This window comes from Labrus mixtus, chromosome 7 (genome assembly GCF_963584025.1).
Source record: "Labrus mixtus chromosome 7, fLabMix1.1, whole genome shotgun sequence".
Taxonomy (NCBI): Eukaryota; Metazoa; Chordata; class Actinopteri; order Labriformes; family Labridae; genus Labrus; species Labrus mixtus.
The window spans coordinates 25409154-25427349 of NC_083618.1; the positions used below are offsets into that span (position 1 = coordinate 25409154).

The window sequence follows — 18196 nt, forward strand, 5'->3', positions numbered from 1 at the left end:
TCCGAGAGAAATCCTACTTTGATATCCTGGGCTTTAGTTTGGAAATACTCCAATCTGTTTTGATGTGACATATAACACAGGCTTTTTTCTGTCTGGATGGATGCTGACTTCCTTGTGGCTTTCTGCTGACCCTTCCGGTTTTATTGAGTGTGTCACAAGCCAGAGGCAATGTGTCATCTCTCTGGCAAAGAAGACAGCCGGGTGGTCTTAAACTTTAGCAGCACAACTGCAAGAGATAACGTACTGTATAGTAGGTAGTTTGTTTTCTTTAACTTTGACATTTGCATTTAGATTGACTTCACGCAACTGTTGCGAGAGTGACAGAATTTTGTCGACAGCTTTATAATTATTTTGCATTTTCCGAAAGAATGATAACAGAAGCAGGGTTATTACTCGGTGAAATAGTCTTGTTTCACCGTGTGCAGTAGCAACACACCAGCCAAAGAGCACTTGTGTCTCACAAAACTCTCTCAAAACTGGGGATTTTATACTGGTTCCTCATGCGTGATGGCTTTTCTCATGAATCAAAAGTAGGATAAAAAAATATCTTCAAATTGAAGAGAGAATGGGACTCAGAGAATTCAGAAAGGCGCTCAGTTTTTAAAGACTTTGATTATTTTTAAAACAAACAGGGCTCTGCTGCCACACAGTATGGGGCCCTTATGACACTTGATGTAGACTGGCTTGTAATGCAGGCTGACACATTTTCTAACACATTCTTATATGTCCTTCCATGCTAAAATGGGCCTCCATTTTCCTTGTAGTTTTTCCCTGTATACAAATGGTTACCTTTATGGACGGGAGCCCTTAGGAGGAAAAACTTCTGCAGATGGATCTCAACAGGTCTGAAAGAGAGAGAGAGAGAGAGAGAGAGAGAGAGGGAAACTGCTATGAAAACTGGAGGACAGTAGTGATCCTAAGTTACCTGATGGTGCAGGATTATACATTTTGAGCCCATGTCCAAGAAATCAGGGCGCTACGAGTGGGATTTGGTAAAAACAATACTTTCCCTGCTGTACTGATCACCAATGTCTTATGGACTGTCATGTTTATATTGTCTCAATATGGGATCGGTAATATCAAAATTCAAAATAAAGCTATCAAAATGTATGTTGACTAGAACAATATATACCTAGCACGTTGCAGGCTGAGAAACATGTATGTGGTTCACCGAAGTAGTATTTAAAAAAGTGGCTTGCTGATGGTAAAATCATGCACTCAGATATTTCTAACTATAGTGTACACTTATATCGTCAATGATTTTTTTAGGTCAGTTTTTCTTAAAATGGGCTAAAATACATGGTACAAATGGCCCTGTCTGCAGTGGTGTACTGCCAACACTACCTCAGGTTTCTTCATTAAAGGGACGAGCTGACCGGCATCTCCTGTGGATAATACACTTACTATAGACAAATGTCTCGTACAACCCGACTTCAAAAATACCCAACTATCCCTTTAATGTCACGTGATGTCACTTCTGTAATTTATCCATCCTACAAATATAGTCGGAAACAAGAGACTGCCAGCTCTGCAGGGGTCATGATAATTTATGGAACCACGGTGCGCATGGGATGACAGTTTGACACAGGATGCTCGCCAAGATCACCCCAGACAGCACGTTTAATTGACACCATTAGCCCTGAGGTGTGTCAGCTTCCTGACAGCTGATGGATTCACATGAGCTTTTCCCTCCGCGATGCACAACAAACGAATGCCTCCTGTTTTTAAAACCATTTTACACCTCAGTAATCCCTTTCTAACGGCATCCTTCCCCCAGCTGAGCCACAGTTTGCGTCCGTGTCATGCAGGGGTTATTATGCTTTTTCAGAGTGCAAAGTGGGCAAAACATTGGCCAAGATCCCCTTAGGAAACGCTGTCCACAAGTCTTATTCCCCCCGGGTGTGTCTTCTTTTTTAACTGGTGCTGCATAGGCCCCTTGGCCGTGCTGTGTGGTGTAACTCACCTGCTGTTGAGACATTTGGATCGTATCCCTCTGCTGGGAGCGTTCCCTGGTTCCTTGTTTGTAGCCAGACCTGTGTTACAGATGGCTTCACTTCCTCCCGTGGTTCGCCAGTGGAGGAGGTGTGGGTGAGTTTGAAGGTTACGGGCAGGTCTTCCTCTCTTGTTCCGTGTCGAATGTCATTACTAACACACAGAGGCCTCTTTAATACGTGAGCCCCTCTTTTTCTTTACCACCTGCAGTGTGGTGGGATTCCAGCCGGGGTCGAAAGTGTGCCGAAGCAGTGCCATTAACCCTGTGCATTGTGCCTTCCTTAAGAAGGCCAGTCCTTTAGCAGACACAATAGAGCAGATTGTGTTGCTTCCAGTGACAACACACGTACTGTGGTGGCTTTTTAAAGAACCCTCCTGTAGATTTTTGCAGCGGTGGACATTTTTTCTCTCAAGTTAGAACAACACTCTGAAAAGCTGCTCCTCCTTTCTTTGAAGCTAACTTATTCAAGAAGTTGGTAGCACCCTTCCTCCTCTTTTGAAACGCCGACATACTGTAAAGATCTATTTGAACACAACAAAAAACAATGGGTTCTGTCAAGCTTTTGTGGGAGTGTGTCTTGCTTCCACAGAGGCACAAAGTGAAGAAAGGATTTTCAAACAATCGCTGCAGGGGTGTTTTGAACCAACGCATTAGGGAGATGTTACCTGCTGTAGGCACCTCATAGCGTTTTATACACACACATTGCGTCAGTGATAAAAATGTTTGTGGTAATTATTTTCACCACCCTTTTGACAAATTATTCAATTCTTGTCACTCACACAGTATAAGCTCTCTGCATTTTGCTTAATCTCCATTGTATCCCTGGGTTTCTATGAGGTGAGTTCAAATAATAATATATTCTGTATACTGCCTCGTGTTGGAGCAGCATGTTCGTAGCACAAGTGGTGGCCCACCTGTGATTGCAGGAATTATTGAAATTCTTCCACTGTAGAGACTGTGAGGTGATTCATATTGCATGTAGCTGGAGGAGCATACTGTTGCTAGGAGCGTAAGCATTACTAGTAGAGTCACGTTAGACTGTCTCAGCCCTGTGAATTGTGAAATGGGGCCAATACTGGTCAGACAGCCATAAGCACTAGGTGGGGGGGGGGGGGGGGATTCCATTTTGATGCTCAGTCTAAAATGCCCAAAACTTGCACTGAAAGGAACCAGGGGAGGTTTTTTTTTTTTTTTTTTTTTTTTTGCTCAAGAAGTGGTAAAAAAATGTATGGAAACGATGCACTTTCTACCCCCCTAACAAACACACAGACCCACGTAGACACACACACACACACACTCACACACACACACACACTCACACACACACACACACACACACAGTGGCTGATTCGATATGTGTGTGATTTCAGCCTCCTGATGCTGTGTTCAAGAGGTTTGTCCAACTGTCTATTAAATGCACGCAGGCATACAGCTTTGCTTCTCCGGCACTGCCCCCGGTGGACGGCAACAACGCGAAGGCTGCGGCCGCCTACTGGAGTCTGCTATTTTTGATTTCGCTGACTCATGGTTAGGGCGCTGCACGATTCTCGCTAAAATGTGAATCACGATGATTTTTTTTTCTTCCCGTAGCATTGAGATCACGATTCTCTCACGCCGCTCCCGTTCAGTCAACTTTTAAGCGGGAAAAAAAAAATGCGGCTTCATTTTCAGAGCGTCAATCTCCTCCCTGCCTACACGTTTTTGGTTGCTACGGTAATAAGTGACTGACAGCGGAGCGCGCAAACGAGGAAGAGAAATGAGAGACGGCGCGGTGCAATCCTAGGCTAGTTTACGGCCTGATCGTTGGATTAAATGTGTGTTTAGCTTTATGCTGCGTGTGACTGATATAACACTTGGGATTGTCGTTGAGCAAAACAGTAAACACCTCATGAAAGCATAGAGCTTGTTCTAAAAGCGTAGGGAAATATAAACAAGTTAATCGCCATCATTTAAAAATGAGATCGCATCTAGGTATGAATCGAGATCGTGATTTTTTTTTTATGGTTAATCATGCAGCCCTTATTCATGGCTTATCTTGTTTTCCTTGTATAATAAGACATAAAAGACTTAAGACTTAAAAGGCTGTGTAAAGCATGAAAGAAGGGGAAACTGGGGAAAAAAACCCACTTTGATCAATGCTGTATGTACTTCAGTTACATAAAAGGGATGTTGTTCACAGCCATTTGGTCCTTGTGTTGTGACTGTAGCCAGGCTACTATCTACATTAGAGCGGGTTGGGAAATCCCTCCTTGTCTGACCAGAGCCAGGAGCTCTGTGTCCCAGAATGCAGACCACAGCAAGTCCACAGCCATCATCATTAAGGCAGCACGGCTGTAGACACTAATGGCTGTCCCTGTTCTGCTGCCTCGGCACATTCAGAGAGCTCATCTGAGACCTGAGAGTGTGAATTCATTTAAGAGAGATGAATTTGTGGTCTTGTTCCTGAAGGATGTGGGCCTTACAAAACGTTTGCGCCGAAGCTCCATCACCGAAGCATTAGTTATTCCATCCTCTTTCAACAAGCCTTAAATCACAGAAGGTGGCTAATTGGAGAGTTTGTCTTTGTTTGTCTTCATTTAGAGGCTGGGAAAGACGCCGTTGTGTTCTCATTTCAATGTAGGGAAGCAGGAGTGGGGAGGGGAGACGCACAGCAATGGCAGTCTAAAACTGGGGGATGGGTGTGGTTAAATTGATGTGATTTTGGTGTGCTGTCCCTGTAACACTTTTGCAATTCAAGATTTCAAATGCCTATATGAACATATTTGAACCAAAAATACTCCAACTTCAAAAGGTAAAATTATAAATCACTGCTATTTGGCAAGAAAGTGTTGAATGCAGTGTTATAAAATCAATACTGGGCCATGACAAGGCACATTCATCAAGCTGTTTCTTCAGTCATGGTAAAAGCTTTACATGGCCATCTCTTTCCAATTACATGCAAAGGCGGATATAGTATCCCCCCTTGTAGAGGCAGTATAGATTTTTAGCCAGCCAAATGAACTCTTCACTGAAGAGCCAGCAGTCATTGTGGTTGCCCAGTTCCTGGTGGTTGGTGCAGTATCCCCTCCTCCAAAGGTACAGTACAAATATAAATCAATAAGCTTTCAGAGAAATTTCCCGTTGTAAATCTCAGTGCTCGCAATAAAGTCCACCGTTTGTCATCGATAGAATTAAAATTATGTGGTTCCCTATTATCCTTGCCACTGAACTGGCTGATCAATTAATGTCATGGCAGAAGATTTGTTCTTTCCTTAGATAATACTTTATTTTCTCTTTGGCTGGGAAGGATTCATCAGGATTTTAACCCTGATGGTGCATGATTTATGATTTAACTTCTTACTCCGATGTGGTTCTGGAAGATCGAGGGGGGGGGGGGGTCATTGATGATGATTAGCCCAATAGCTGAGCTCTGTCTAACCTGATCAATACTCATTGCAGGAGATCAATCCTCCATACGAAGCAGCGGCTGTTATACCCAGTCAGGGTTCCTGGGAGAAACCATTTTGGTTGCACATGGGAGCTGCCTCGATACAGGTAGCATGAGCTACGTATGGCTGACCCACACTGGCTACGGGAGCTGAGCCAAGTTTTCTTTTCAACCAAACCTTGCTTCTGTTGTTGCAATAAACAACATTCATTACAATTAGACCTGTCATTAGAGGACCAGATCGATTTCGGGGTCACCTTGCAGGACAGAACAGAAGACTGTGATGGAGAGCAAGAGAGGCCATTACAGATATTAATGGCTAAAGTACGCAATTTACAGAACTAAGTGTATGGGATTGGAAAGGATGTTCTCTAAGAGAAGGAGAGAGCTGTGATTGCATGATGAAATTTACAAAAATAAAGCTAGAGCAGCAAAAAAAACACTATTAGTAACAGAACAAGCTTTTTAAAATGTGTTTCTGTAGACTTGCAACTAATTTTTTACATTTTGGTTGTAAGACTTTTAACATCGGTATCTTCAACAATGGTATCCTCCAATTTGTCTGAAATCTCATTTGAACAGTTATGAAAATAACTGAATTTCACACCAACTTGATTATTTTTCACAAGCCGCTAAAGAAGCTACTTTTACTAAACTGAAGTTGCTGATTATCTGTGAAACATTTAAATGAATTACATTAGATTTTATTCCAACATGTACGCAATTATTAGTAGTGTCAGTCCCTGCAGATTGGCTAAAACACCCCTTTAAATGTAAGGCCTCATTGTAAATGTTTGGTGGGTCTGCTGCTTTATTACTGCTCTATTTTTGTGAAATTCAAATTATTTGCAATACAACAAAACCCACAATTCCATATTGAAAATCAAGCATTGATGAAATAAACAGATTTAAGTTTAAACCATAATACCATTCTGACGACCAATAACAGGTTATTTAACATTGACATATTAAGACTTAAAGCACTTTATTGGGAATCACAACTTCAAAACTAAATGAAGTATACTGTCAAGATTGTTCAGTTTCTTGTTAGAGATTTACGCTGTATCAAGTGAACTTCATTATCCGTTTTGTTTTTCATTTCGTATTAGCAGTGTAGCGTTTTGGCACAGCAGACAAACGGTGACAGTGAATCAAACTGAAGAGTAGAACGCTTGTTGCTAAGATGCAGTGTACTAGTCATTGTTGATCGTTAGGCAGGGGAATATGCATTATGGATGAAGTAGTCGTTCTAAATTTAACAGAAAACTGTTAAAGGCTTTGAGATGAAAGCTGGGATGTCAGACAGTGAAGCACGTTGACTCAGACTGACCACAGATCCTGCTGTGGACACAGCATGAGGTAGACTCAGAGATCAGTCAGAGATTTTGTTAATGAAGCCAACAGCAAAGACTATTTTTGCGCAGTTCATCACCAGCTTACTGAAAGAATCAACAAAGTGAAATCCAATTTGCACTTCTGTCTTTATGACTTCATACTTCGTTTGCATGTGTTTTTTTTTTTAAAGTGAGAAACACAGGTGTGCCGGCTGTAAAATCTGAGCTCTGTTTGTACAGCACATACATTTTCTTTTGCCCATGTGGTCAATATTTAGTCCTATGTCACAGCTAGAAAAGGTCATCAATAAAGCACACTCAGTTCCTATTGATTTGTTATATGTGTCACACAACAGTTTCAGGGCAAACAAGTTTTACACATGCAACACATTGCCTTACTTTTGGACTGTCAACAACAACAACTGGGGAAAATGGTGAAAAGAATACTATTTGTAGCTATATCACATTTGATTCAATTTGTAAGTTGGATTTTATTTGCATGTCTGTATGAAATAAATGTGTGCAGAGAACCTAGATAAAATTCAAATGTTTTCTACAAACATCTATTGTCAAATGATCTCTATATGCTGTCCAACTTCAATATCCTAAACAGACTAATTCCTAAACCTCCCCTTAATAGAGTCTTTCAGTGAGGCACAGGAAGAGGAACAAATGGCCCTATTCAGTAGCGTCCAAAATGCTAATGCCTCCGGCTCTTAACACGTTTTTAAGGGTTCCCATGTCACGACATGGCATAGTCCTCCCTAACGCTGGCTGTGGCTGGAGTCTTCATAAAGAAGCCAACAACATTACAGAACATGACAAATATGACAACAAGACAGCTGGTATTCTGAGAAACAGGGCCCCCTGAATCTGTTTTTCCCCCCTTTTGGAAGATGTACACCAGCATGTTATGTCACGCTGAGCGTTGAGGTTGTTTTCCATTCACTGGAGTCACTCAAACTTTTGTTTAGAACCAAGCATGGAACATGACATTTAAAACATCTATAAAAAGATCCCCATTCTGTGGTTTTGTTCCAAAATCAGCCCACACATCGGCGTATTCATAGATCCCAAAAAAAGTTCCCTGGAAGTGTTAGCCATTCTTGTGAGTAATATTGAATGCCATTGACTATGTGGTCCGATATGTAAATGACAGTAACACAAGGGCCTGTGTAAAATAATAAATTAAGTTCAGGCAGGGTTAAGTGATTGATTGGGAAAGTAATTATTCGTTATCTGTATTGGTGGGGAAAGGCAGTCATCTCCAGCCTCCATTGATAACATGTCAACTGCTCCAAAAGTATTTCTTGAGTGACATTCTGGGAAACCTGTGGAACACATTCAATTTTCTATTGACTGGTTTGATTGATCAGACAAGTACGTCCAAGTTTTCACTCATCCCTCAGATCCATTGTAAACAAGTCCCTTTTAGTCCGAAGCGTACATCTGTTGGATTATTGAACTACTCAGAGGAGGAGATAGACAGCAACACCCCAAAAAAACGTTATTGATGTTTTGATAGAGTACATGATAAACGTTTTGTATATGGACTTTGCAGCTTGTCAAGCTGTCAACAATGCTACTTTTTAAAGAGTGAATGGCAGGGGTTTCCCAGCCCACTGATGCATTATTTGACTATTTAAACTTTAACCTCAACCTTAAAGTCCCCAGGAAACGGAACTTTTTGAGTATCTAACTGCTGTGTCGCGACCTTTATTCTACTGAAACGGGATAGAACCAATCACAAGATAGAAGGCGGGACATTCTTTGGGTTGAATTTGATTGAATTGGTATCTTACACAAACCATTTTAATTGGACCACAATTAGTAAACGGCCCTGAGTGCAGGAGGAGACATTTGAAATGTTTTACAGTGAATAAAAATACAGTTATTTTGATGCAAAAATAGATTAATATATGCAAGATAATGCCTGGGTTAACATTTAACACAGGGACGCTGGATTAAAACTGGTAAAACTTATTTTTCATGGGGACTTTAAAGGAAGAATATGTGATTTTTCACACTTAAATGTCGCAGAAATCAAGTATATCCTCTGAAAATAACTCTGTGAGTCATGACTGTCTACAATGAGAGTGACACCCGAGTCCCGCTGTCTGTGATGCTTTCCGAGCCGTATCTAGATCGTGTTTCCATGGATGGGACGGCCGTCTGGCAGGCCCATCCCCTTGCATATAAAAGTTGTTTAATTGAGGGACTAGAGAAAAGAAGAATAACATACTGTACTCACTGCTGATTTGAATGTCACGTAAGCGTTTTTAGATCACGGTCATTTTGTTTAAATTTACATACAGTGTGAACCATGCTGGTGCTCAAGGGCGACATCTACTGGATCAAAAAGTCGCATATTCTTCCTTTAATCATAAAAACCACAAAAGTCAAATGTTTTTCTAATTATTTCTTTCAAAATTCTGTGTTTTTAACCATCACCAACAAGCATTGACTCATGGTCCTCGGCCCACTTGCAATTGAAGAGACTCAAATTATAAATTACGAAAAACCTGCATTCCTATTGGATGGGGAGTCGAGTGAAAACTTACAAGTTGATAGAAGCTGTATTGGGGACAAGTAGTTGGATCCTTTTATCAAAGTTTTCAAAATAAAAAATATATCAAAAAAAGTAATCTCTTCTTTTTTTATATATTAAAGAATACGTAATAAACAAAAGTGTCCAGTTCATCCTATGTTCCCAGCTGCTGTTCAAAACTCTTATGGGACTTTGCAGTGCTTAGTCATTGCTATATGCTCTTTGAGGACCCTTTGATATCATGGTCCAAAAGTTATTTTCTTGTATAATACTGAGTGTACAGCTCTTCATATTGTGTCTCGCTTGCCTTTGAATGGTCTGTTATGCAGCTACTCCTGAGTAATAAATCTTCAGTTACCACATAAAGCGAGGTCAAATGCGTGCCAGGCTTACTGTCAGCCAACTTTATGCTGGGATGTGGTCCAAACCACAAAATAAATTCATATTGTACCAGTGTTTAAAGTATGATTACAACACACCTTCATTTTCCAAGGCTGGAGTCTATAGATAAGAATAGACGTCCAACATGATGATTTTTATCTCCATTTCCACCTCTCACTCTGCCCTGCTCAATGTTCGATTTTATGGTTAAGCAAATTAGATTTGATCCCACCACAGATGCTAGACTGCAGCATAGTAGCCAAGTGCTGGTGGTGAAACAGTATTTGAAACTACATTATAGGAAACTCTCTCCACCTGTTACTTCCTGAGAACTGAATAAAACCACTCTTTTTTGAATGTTTAGCCTTGACCCCTCAACCTGCTGAAGCTCAACCCCCCTATCTGTACGCTCTGTATTTAATAAAAACAAACTGCATGTGTTGTCAGATATAAGAGCAAACCTTACATTTTCATGTGATCTGACAATACATAGGAGCAAAATGAATATGTAAGAAATGGAAGTTGCATCCAAAGTCACCATTCATGACTCATAATCTGAACTCAGTTTGTATTGATTGGCCTACAGAGGGATGCTATAATCGTCTCCTCCAGAGTTCACTGTGCTGTTGGTTATTGATCAGTGACATGCGACATAGTACGTCTGGCAAAGCTGATGTGCAAACAATATGTTGATTTGATTTATTTGAATAAGTCAAAACCCCAAATGACTTTTGGCTTTTATTTACTTCTGATTTTAGACTCTTATCAACTTACATCATCTGTAAGTATTGTTTTGGTTCGTTTATTGGGCTTTATTGTTTCCATTCTTTCCATAACATGCAGAGTATTGTGAGCTGTCCTTGGTACAAAAGGACTTCATTGACTGTAAACCACAACTGACAGTGTCATTAGACACTACCACAACTATTGGGTTTAATGGACATTGAATCCAGATCTTTTCTTCTCCCAACAACCTTATGCTGCTGTGGTGGAACTGGAATTCAAAATAAAAGTTAGTTCTCCTCTCAGTGACTTTCACTACGATTAATACAGACCTCCACCCACACAGACAACACAAAGCTACATTGTGTCTTCAGGCAGAGCTTTTCATGTTAGCCTGACAAAAGCACCAACTCCAAAAGCCCCTTTCACTGGAGTTTTTTTTTTTGAATGCCCATGTGTCCTTTGAAGTTGTGAAAAGATAACTTTCTGGGTGTGCCCCGTGTTTCAGTTTGAAGCAGCCATTTGTTTAAAAATGTTCCAGGGAATCTTTTCAAGTGGCAATAGCTCTTAGGAACAGGAAAAAGCCTAAAGCTCTTTATTTGTACAGAAGCCCACATCTGCTGTAATGATCGGATGTTGGGTAGATATTTCGGCACACCTACATTACCTTTATTAAAAAAACGTAATTTGTTTATTACACTTCTGTTGCACGCATAGGGGCATATAGTGGTAAAATATATATATATATAATCCAACAACAAACTGGAGGCTACCTGTTTTCCCCTGAGGTTGCCAGGTGCATCCATAAATTTCTCACAGTCTTTGCAATTTATTTGGCTGAACCTGCCGTTCACAAGGTTTAAGCTAATATGATGTTTTTCCTCTTCCTGGACAGGCCCCTGCAGACACATTAAATAATTTATATTGATTTAAACTTTTACAAGCCATTGCTAGACTGAGGCATGATAATTCTTCGACGTTCCTGCAGCACACTGTATGAAGCATTAAAAAATACAACTTATCACCGACAAGTCAAATCCATCGAAGTGAAGCCAGGAGGTGAATTGTGTTTAAATGCATGTTAGTGTGTTTCCTGGTGTAGTTTACAATCGTGCCTGTGGGCTACTACACCTGACATTGGCTAATTGGCTATCGAGAGAGGCTCTGAGATTAACAGGACGATGAGTTTCCCACCACTGCATGCTTCCCATGGTCAGATGCGAAGACAACTAGTAAATAAATGGATCATAATGTTGCCTTTGAAATGTTCCTGAAAGGACACATTTTAAGGTAAATGTTGGAAAACCACGTTACAAGATAAAGTAACGTATCTGGACAGATTGTCAGCCCACACACACACTGAAGTAGACGCGCCATTGTTCTTTTTGTGCGCTTGCTGAATAGCCTACAGGATGGACCTTGAAAGTTGCACGGCCAACCTATTGACGAGCACGTCTTTGTAAAAACACACAGAGGGAAAAGGCCTTGTCCTCAACACCCCCCCCCCCCCCCCCCCCCCCCCCCAACCCCTTCTCTCACACACACACACACACATTTTTAATTTGCCTCAAATATTGGTCTGTCTCCTCATCTCTTGCTGTGCTTTCATGTGAGACGGATCCCTCCAACATTTTCCACTGCAGGATTAGCTGTGTAGCGCGACAGGCTTGCTCTGCCTCAGTGCTCCTAAAGGTCTGACCCCCAAATGAATGTGTGAAGAGGTGGCCTGCTGGACACTCCTTAAAAGGCTATTAGCTTCTTACTGCTCGATATGAAAAAGGCGTAGGCGAGAAAAAAAAGAAAAGAAAAAAAAAGGTTGTCTCTGGAAAATAATGAAACAAACTTGTTGGCATAATAATATTAAGGGGAACATGTTGCTCGTGTCTCGGTCCTGATAGAACCCTCTTCTCTGATAGCTCCACGGCTGTTGATGGAGATTATCTTTTCATTTAGCTTCCTGCCTGCAGGACCTCACAGTCATATTAACACTGAGTACCCTCTCTGGAGAAAGGGCTTTGATTCAGGCTAGAGTTTCATTTGTGTTAGCAGGTCTCTGCATGTGTGAGTATGTGTGCCCACAATGTGTTTGTGCCAATCTGTATGCTGATCCCTCCAATCATTTGGAACGCTGTGTGTCCAGGGTGTATCGCATAGCGGAGCCAAGCCCGGTTACCATGCCTACACTTTTTTTACTTAGCGACACTGCATTTTATCTTAATGAATTCATTTTCAAGCTCATGTTTGTCCCTGTATTCTCTGTCAGCTGTGTACACACTCTAAATGGCTGCAGTGCTGAGGACTTTTCCATTGCTGAAAAGTGACCTGGGGGGGAATAGGTTATTGATTCTTGGGGTAAACATGATTAAACTGAGGTCTAAGTGGACACTTCATCAGAACTCGTCAACAGAGAGGAAGATAAAAGCAGAGGGAACCGCTTTGCTTTTGTTCAGGTCCATTCTTTTCATTATTTTAATGAGTGAATAACCATGCTTGTGACTGTGCTGAACAAGGATATCTGAAGGGGTATTACCCTGCTGCTTAAACCATGACCGCTTTCCAAACAAATGTACCTACGGGTACAAATAAAGGAACCTGAACCTGAACCTGATTTGGAAAAAAACAACAAACATCAACTTAAGAGTTGGACTGTGGTCTAAGTCATCATTTTTTTTTACTTTTGAAATCTTGTAACGTTACAACATATTCAAAGATAACAACCAACTCGAAATGTGTCAGCACCTTTATTGACATGCGCAACAAATGAATAAAGTTCTTAAATCGAGATTATTTTTCAGAAGGAGTTGTGCAACCTAGTGAGGGACTGAGCATTCGCACTATTGTGGCTGATTGTGAAAGTGGTGTGCTGCTTATACTCGCTGTCATTTGCAGCCAGGGACAGAACAGACGTTGTTGTGCACATTGTGTTCAGTAGGTGTGCTAATCAGGAGTAGAGATCCCCTGAACACTGGCATGATCACTGAGCGCGCCATCTGTGTAGCTCTGATGACCGGCACTTTTGGCTGAGAGTGCTGGATGACTGTCTGGTACAGTCTCTCTCCTCTGCTCTCCTGCAGTCAGCTCTGCCTTTTTACGCTGTTGATTCTTCTGTTTTGTTTGTCCTGAAAGATCTGGCACTTCTAAACCCTAGCTTGCAGACCTGTCTTAAGCGACACTTCAATGCCATATTAAATACTTTCAGTACATCAGATTAAACACAGAACGTGTGCAGTTAATCTATTGTTTGATCTGTTTCTCTGTAGCATGCGGCGCTGAATAAATCAGCTGTCAGCGCAGATCTGGAAATAATTGAAGAGGCTGTTAAAGTGCCACAGATAATGGAGAAATGCACATGTGGGCTGGAATTCTGTCTGTTTTTCATTTGCAGTCACAGATCATAAACAGGACCAGTCACAGCTCTGGCAACATCACACAGGTTCTCGCTGAGTTCAAATAGAGTTTGTAATGAAATTCTCAAACTGTGTGTGTGAAAGAAATGTATTAACATGGTGGAAGGATGCTTCAGGAAAAAAAGCTCTCCACAATGCATCAACCCAGGACAACTTTTCATCAATGCCTAAGTGATCAGTATGAAGATAGAGGCACCTGTTACCATGGTAACTTATAAGAAAAAAAAACCATCCAGAGATATGCAGTGGTTTTCATATTGATTCAGAGCTCAGAAAACAGAGAAAATGGTATCAGCCAAAAGCAGGTTGACTGCGTCTATCAGCAAGTGCCAGGTTAGAGGCTTATTGACCGTTTTTTTGACAGACTGAGTAACGGACGACTTTTTTTTTTTTTTTTTTTGTGTAAAACGGGCCGTGTGCCCAAAGTTCAATTAAATACCCCTCGCTGTGTGGAGCCAGCATATTTGCCAAAAGATGGAAGACGTGTAAATCAGTCATTTATGTCTACTCATCAATCTGTTTGTCCTTCAGGGATATTTATGGCTCTGCCTTAACTCATTTTTTAAATTCTCCTTTTCAGTATAAAAATCTTGACAAGTTAAAGAAGATTCATGAGTGTGGAGTTGGCACCTGCTTTCAAAACATATTGCAGGTTTTTTTTTTTTTTTGTGCGGGGTTGAAGTGAGAAACTATCGGCAATTTTGTTTTCTCTGCTCTAAATGCTCCCAGTGTGGTGGTGGTGGTGGTGGGAGGGTTACACGGCATTAGTTTTCAAGGGGCTTGGCATTGTTTGTGCAAAAGGGAGGGGCAGCAGGTCATTATTCTTGTTTCGCTTACACGATACGATCACGGACCTACATCTTGAAACGGTCTGATAACATTTAGTCATTCTGCATTAGGAAGATAAGAGGTTTGTCATAAATACAATACATGAACATATTCTGTAATCACACTCTGGACTAGCTCAATTTAAATTACATATCCGAATGGATTTCACCCAAGTGTGTGTGCTCCGAACACGATCAGACTGGGAAATGTGACAAATGACACATCTGGTTCCTGTGAATCAAAGTGACAGCAGAATATAAGCAAGTCGATGCAAGTTGATGAGTTGCAGGATCTGCTCGCTCTTTCCCTCTGTGATCCTGTGTTGCATTTAAACAATTGGTTTAAAGTGTGAATAAATGTTTGCCTTTTTTTTTGCCTCTGCAAGTCATGTCTAAATCAGTGATTCAACCGGACTGGAAGTGTGAATGAGTGGGAGTAGCTGGGATAAAGGGGAAGAGGCTTTCCCGGGGCAGTGCCCAGGACAATGTCAGGTTTGTCTGGCCTGAGTGCACGAACACTAAGCTCTTCGGAACTGGCAGCCCGCCCCGGTACCTACCCATCTCCCCGGACTTCCAGAGCTGTCCAGCCCCGGAGCACTAAGCATTTGTGCAAAGTTCATAAGGCTTCCCTCTGTTTGTGTGGCCCATAATGGCAGCTCCATCCTGTTGTAGCTCAAAGAGTGCTTATGGGCTCTAAGGGCCTTGAGCTGGCACTGCAGAGGCGTTTGAGTGTTCTCAGTTACTGACTTTGGCTGACTGCTCTCATCATGAAAAGATCAGTGTGCCCCCCCCCCGTCCTGAAGCCTGAGACGCTCAGTCTTCAGTATCTGCATTTCCTTCATCTTTTTCTCCACTTGTAAAGTCAATCCGTTTACGTCATTCAGTTCAGTTTCTGAAATAGAGATCATAAAAGCTGCACTTTATGGGAAAAGTTCAAGTTCTTAAAGTATTATTTGTTGTTCATTTCATTTCTATTTTTCTAGGTTAAAATAAATATTGGAAGCTATTTCATGACCAAATTTAGCTATTAAGTACAAAAGGTACAAAACCTTCCCTCCACTAGTTCCCAGCTGTCAGCAGTTGTGAGGCCCGAGTGATAATAACCTCATTTGTGCAAGTTCCCTCCAAGCAACCGTGCTTTAGGTTGGCCGTTCACTGCCGTTACCATCCCGTCAGCATAATTCAAGCATGACACTCCTCCTCCCCCCCCCTTTCATTTTCTGCCTCTTTCCCTTTTTAAAACCCAAGTCTCAACCGAGGGTCCACACCATACATCATCCAGACTGGGGTTTGCTTCCTCCCTTCCCCCCTCGTGTTGTGCGAGAGAGACTGCAGGTTTTTATTTTTTTATGTTGGGCTGATGTAAGGCTCTTATCGATAGCCTCAGCACTCTCTGCGCTCTGAGCTGTATCCTGATGAGTCAACTAGCTTTCACCCAACTCCATCGTTGTAGTCATTAAGTAAAGGTCCTGACCAACAGTGTTGAACAATAAATACAAATTCATATTAAAAAACGAGCAGAAATGTATCTTTTTACATAAACTGATATTGTCGGGGGGAAAGGAGCATGCCTGAAAGCTAAGGCAATGAAAGAGGTTCTGGCAGTAGAAGAAGAGGGGCAAATATTAACAGACTTCCACTCGGCAGGTGATCTGTGCTGCCGCCCTAGTTTGCTGTTCATATTTTTTTTACTCCAATTGATCACTGCAAATGAACACTCTTCATTGAGCCTTCAGCATTCCTCCACTCTCCTTTGTACACAGCCGGTGAATAGCCTCTAGATCGGGCTTTGTTGGAATGATTGTCAGTGGCTTAATGAGCGTCTTTGCCAAGCTAGAGGCTTTGGCAACATATGTGACTACAGTGCCTCTGTTCCTCTGCCGTCTCAAGCCTGTGTACGCCACAACACAGAGCGTGCACAGATCTGTCCACTTTTCTGCTGATCTGACCAAACTCGGGCTTTCATTTCTCCCGTGGATTTTATTACCTGGAATGGAATAGTTCCTCCTCTCATGGGCACCAGAGCTGAGAATGAAGAACATTCTTGTAAGTATGCTTTAGTATCTAGGGATGTATATATATAGAGCTGCTGCAGCAGATTTGGGTGCAGAATCTTCAATCAGTCTCTCAATAAGCAGGAGACATTCAGAAGATTTTATACAAATCAGTGGCTCCAGATTCACAGTTTGAAATGAGTTGGATCGCCACAAAACATTCTAGGTTGTTTTCTTGTATTTAAAATATATATATATATATAATTAACTAGTGCAAAGAGGGAGCCTTTTAGGATCAAATTTCAATATTTTCTACAACATTACTCTTGTTTCTTTCTTTTAAATTTTACCCCAACAAAAAAATAGAGATCCTTTCAAATGTGTATCTATGACCACAGTATAGTATACGTTTTTGTATTATTGTGATTAGTATTATCATGAGAATTTTTAGTGGTGAACAACCAAAAAAAGTTTGTAACAATTAACATGCTTACTGTTTAAGATGACCTTGATTTCTGGTGTGAATGTGAAAAACTTGCAATCTAGAATATTCAGAATGTGTTATTGGAGATTTATGATAATCAAAAAGTAACATTTTTTAAAGACATAACTTTAAAAAGCCTTAAACGTCATACAACTGGAGCTGTATTGTTATTTACAACATAATCAACAGACAATGTGTGAAGGGTCTGTTAGGATCATTTCTGTAACATTCACGTACAAAATAGAGACTCTATCTCTGTCACACAGTTCTGATTCTCGCTCAAGCACATTTTCATCAAACTGGAATACAACTGTGATAACTGTGACCGACAAGTGCATCACTAGAGCTGTACAAAAAAAACAGAGCAAGCAGAGTATTTGTTTTCACAATACTTATTCAGTTTCCTCTCCCCCACCTCATTACATTACAGATATTAAAAATGTCCTTTTTATGTCCCTTAAATTCCTGTAATCACAAGGACCAGTTACAGATACAGACACCACCACACACTTCAACTGGACTTCAACTTGAACTTGTATGGAATTGTATCTTAAATGAATATTGATTCTCTATTGATTCTTTAAAATATGATGGTTTATAAAAAGTTAATAGTTCAGTTATGAGATATTGATCATCTGGAATGAATCTTAATATGTTATTGGTTTAGTCCTAGATTCAATCTTTGTCAAAGACATATATATATGATATATGATATAATGTGGACATCAGTTATCAGCTTGAGGGGAAACACTCAGGAACAGATAAACCACCAATGCTGCCCCTTCCTTTCTCTCCAAGCTGTTGTTTGGTAACTACGTTTAAATATATAAAATATATGAATGGGGTATAAAGAATTAAAGAAACACCGGCTGTGTAATGCAAAACAATAAAACACCAATAGCTGCAAAATGATCAGCTGCAGTGAAGTGAAACCATTCCTGCCTACGTGGAGAGAGGATTTAATCCTGGATATTTTTCTAATAAAACATTTGTTTTTGCTTACTGTAGCTAATAACCTGATAATAGATTGTACTTGTTTCAGACCTTGTCTCAATAAACTCACTGACACTTGATTCTA

General features: G+C 40.8%; 1 protein-coding gene across 7 annotated transcripts in view; it reads left to right on the forward strand.

Annotated features, from left to right (window-relative positions):
- The window catches only part of chl1b (cell adhesion molecule L1-like b), a 59224-nt gene that overhangs the window by 10242 nt on the left and 30786 nt on the right, over window positions 1-18196 (forward strand). The window contains exon 1 of one of the 7 annotated variants that reach the window (XM_061041375.1): window positions 16372-16686. The exons of the other annotated variants lie outside the window; for them this stretch is intronic. The gene's annotated coding sequence lies outside the window, so the exon portion shown is untranslated. Of the gene's footprint in view, window positions 1-16371; window positions 16687-18196 lie in introns of those variants that run through there. 7 annotated transcript variants of the gene reach the window in all.